The 4,222-nt window shown below is 36.0% G+C and overlaps 1 pseudogene; it reads left to right on the top strand.

Annotated features, from left to right (window-relative positions):
• The first annotated feature begins 3,209 nt into the window (after positions 1-3,209).
• On the top strand, positions 3,210-3,850 carry LOC118538235 (vacuolar protein sorting-associated protein 29 pseudogene; annotated as a pseudogene).
• The last annotated feature ends 372 nt before the right edge of the window (positions 3,851-4,222 follow it).

Below are 4,222 nucleotides of genomic sequence, written 5' to 3'. Positions count from 1 at the left end.
TGCGGGACTCCATCCCAGGACCCCGGGGATCATGACCTGAGCTGAAGGCAGACGCTTAACGACTGAGCCACTCAGGCGCCCCCTACACTGTACTTTTTTAAACTCATGCAATTGGCCCTGCATAAACTCTAGTGAGGGTGGTAAAAGCAACCCTTGAGCACAATGCTATTTGACTGAAAATTCCCTAGATCCTATTAACAATAAAAATTTAATAAACATATTTTAAATCAAATACCTGAAACTATTTATTTGGGCTTTTCCTTCATCTTAACCTATTTTTACCCCAAATTAAATGTATACCTATCACACTTCCACTATAAAAAAAAAAAGCCTAATAGTCTATATTTTTAACCATAAACATACAAACTTTACTTTTGCAATTCCAGAAGGGAAAATGTATATGAAAAGCCGGTGCCTCCAAGCACATGAAGGATGAAATGAAATTTCAAAGAAACCAAAACAGCCAAGAAAGGAAGAGGGAAATGGATACACAGAAAGCTATTTCTAGGGACCTGGACTAAAATGTAAAATGTATTTTCCCGTAGAAATTGTACCACAAATGACATCTTACGATTGTTTGAAAAGTACAATTCAATAAATGATTTCATAAGATTTTTTTGGACCATCCTGGGACTGCAGCCACCATTACACATGAGTCCTGTGCAAAAACAAAAAGGCATTCCTAATACCAAATAAATGACTGATAAGCGATGTAGCCCACTACAAACCATTTTGTGATAGCCCCTATTTATACTTTGGGTAGAGCCAATAGAAGACTCTAGGTTATCTCAGGAAATGTGATGGCAAATTGGTTTTCTTCCATGTGCCAACTTCAATCAGTTGGAGTGATGTGCTAGGAAGGACTCTGAAACCATGTTTTGCGGAGGCGGGAAAGAGTGCTGTTACTCATTGCTTGTATTTTTCACAGGACTGGCTGAGAGTCAGATGGGACTACTCCCATCTGCTTTGGAAGAAAGGGGAGACACAGAGGGGACAGGAAAGCAAACTGAAGGCTTTTGTTTCCTCCCAACTTAATCCACATCAGTTACTCTTAAAAGGGGAGGTACCCAAAGGAGTAGCCAACATGGGAAATGACTGAGAAATGGGGAGAACTCCCCACCAGCAGTCTCCTCCCAGGTATCTAACACAGTGAAGATGACAACAAAATAAAGAGAACGAACCCAAACTCACTGAGGCAACCAGAAGGAGAAATGGAATGTCGCAACTCAACAATTTCCATGTCAGGGCAAGAATCCCTGAAGTCCATACATTGTGGAAAATATAACCTGGAATGGCCTCATGTGGATGGAGAAAAGCTTCAAGATCAGATATTTATTGTTGCTGTGACTAAAGTTGACACAGGGTAGCTTTTCTTTCTTTCTTTTTGTCCTACATAAGCAATTTTATCTTTGTGCTTCAGCATTTTAAACAGGATCTGGCTAAAGAGGGAAATTAAATTGGAGGCAAGTCATTAGAGCTCTCAGTTCTATTTAAATTTTTTAAAAACCCCACTAATAAAGTGGCCATTAGTATTGACTTGGTGTTTGGGTTGGCACCATCAAAGTCAACACCTAATTGTATCTCCTGTTGATTGTTGTTGTAAATGGAGTACAGATATGAATAAAAGATACTTCTTAACAAAGCAAGATAAAATAAAACCATAAATTTCAAGTCAATACCTGCCAGCTAAATGAGTCCAGCATTTTAGGAGGCAAAGGACAGAGAGACATGTCTCTCTTAATGCATTCATTCCATGTATTGACCGGGAAGTGGCCTTTATAATTAATTCATGGTGTTTGATTTCATTTTACTCAGGGTGTGAGTCACACATGAGCTTTGAGTTCTCATCACTTTGGATATAACTATAGCCTAAAAATGTTAAAATGAACTTTTATTTTTCAAGAAAATGTACAAAGAAATCATTTGGAAGAAGAACCTCATATTGATCATCATTTTTTTGAAAATTACATTTCAAAAATGTATATATCCCACTAGTACCTTTTAAAAGATAGCTAATATTTAAATTATTTGTTTCTGAGTGCTGTTCTCTTTATATTAAAATAAAACAATTTCCTTTGATTGCCAGGTAGTTTTTCTAAGGTTGATCAACTAGTTATCTTTTTGAAATCACTATGTCATGGTTAACTAATTAATGTTACAATATGAAATATTTTATAAGCTAATGACAACTTTGTGAACAAAAGAAAATTGTCATTTTGTACACAATTTTTTGAAAATCCTCACATAATTAATCATTGCTAGCTCTTTTGCATTCTGAAATGAATATTTTGGCTTGCTAAATAATTACAATTTAAAACTAAAGAGCTCAAAAGAAACTGGGGTGGTAATGGGAGCTATCATCCTTTATAAACTAATTAAACTTATAGTTACAGATGAAAAGCGGCAAAAGCAGGTCAAATAAATCTTGCTTTGGCAGCTGCTGATGGAATTTCTATTTTATAACAGTTGTTTGGTTATCATCACTTTAAAAAGTAGGTTTTTTGTTCTGCTGGATTTCTTAAAGTTCTGAGATTTCCCATTATGTGTAAATATTTAAATTACGCTCAAACACCCTTCTATAGTTTATCACTAGTGAGTAACTTATCTCATTGATTCCTTTGTCAGAAATTGTCCCATGGGTAGCTGAGTATTCTAAAACATCAACCAGTAAAATTGAAAAAAAAAAAAAAAAGTCAAAGTAATCCCAAAGTAAACTTACAAATCTCTTCAGAGATTACATAAAATTAGTACTGGAGAATGACTCGAATCGTTTGGAAACTCTTCACAAAAGAGGATCCAACCAAATTATACCAGTTAACTGAAAAGGGGCATTAGCAAGAATGGTGAAAAGTGTTTCCAAAGACAATGATTAGAATATCAAAGGATCAATAGTGACCTTTAGAAAAATTTATAAAATTCTTGAATTTTTAAAAAAGATTTATTTACTTATTTGAGAGAAAGAGAGAGCATGAGCAAGTGAGGGGAGGGGCACATTCCCTCTAAGCCTGGAGCCCGACTGGGGACTTGATCCCACAAGCCATGAAATTATGACCTGAGCCAAGAGTCAGAGGCTTAACCAACTAAGCCACCTAGTCACATGGATCTTTTTTTTTTTGGCAAAAGTTGTACTCTCTAAGGTCCCGTGGCAAAAGTCAAAAGTAAACCACATTAGTAATGTGTTGTCTTACAAATTTGTCAGCAAAATTACACTCAAAGTCCATTGTAAAAATGAGGACACAGAGGAAGATGGTGGCAGTGGTTGTGGTGACTGAGTTGAGCCCAGTGACAGGATGTTGGTGTTGGTATTAGGAGACCTGCACATCCCACACCAGTGTAACAGTTTCCCAGCTAAATTAAAAAAACAAAAAACAAAAAGCAAAAAAAAAACTTCTGGTGCCAGGAAAGATTCAGCACATTCTCTGTACTGGAAACCTTTGCCCCAAAGAGAGTTATGACCATCTCAAGACTTCATATTCTGAGGAGACTTGCATGAGAAGCTGAATTATCCCGAACAGAAAGTGGTGACTGTTGGGCAGTTCAAAACTGGTCTGATCCATGGGCATCGAGTTATTCCACGGAGAGGCAGGGCCAGCCACACTCTGTTGCAGAGGCAGTTTGATGTGGACAGTCCTTATCTCAGGACACACACACAAATTTGAAGCATTTGAGCATGAAAATAAATTTTACATTAACCCGGGTTCTGCCACTGGAGCATATAATGCCTTGGAAACAAACGCTGTCCCTTCATTCATGTTGATGGATACCCAGGCTTCTACAGTTGTCACTTATGTGGATCAGCTAATTGGAGATGATGTGAAAATAGAACGAATTGAATACAAAAAATCTTAAAGCCAGGCCTGTCTTGCTGGGGTTTTTTTTTTTTTCATTCCTCTGTTCAAATCAAGTAATTAAACATTTATGAGCCACACACACACAAAAAACAATTAGGGAATATATATCTTTTTGAATTAGTGTTTTGTTTTCTTTGGGCAAATACCCAGTGGTGGAATTATTTTATCATACAGTATTTCTATTTTTAATTGTAAAATATTTTAAATAGGACACATTTTTGGTATATCCACAATCAATGTGAGTTTGTTTTATTTGTTAACATACAATTGAAATTAAATATTTTTCATTAGTCACAATGAAATTTTTACTTCTATTTTCAATGGATTTCTATAGGTGACTATATCAAGTAACAATTACTCTCAGGTAACAA

The sequence above is a fragment of the Halichoerus grypus genome, chromosome 2, assembly GCF_964656455.1.
Source record: "Halichoerus grypus chromosome 2, mHalGry1.hap1.1, whole genome shotgun sequence".
Classification (NCBI taxonomy): Eukaryota; Metazoa; Chordata; class Mammalia; order Carnivora; family Phocidae; genus Halichoerus; species Halichoerus grypus.
This window is presented reverse-complemented; position numbering and strand designations above follow the sequence as displayed.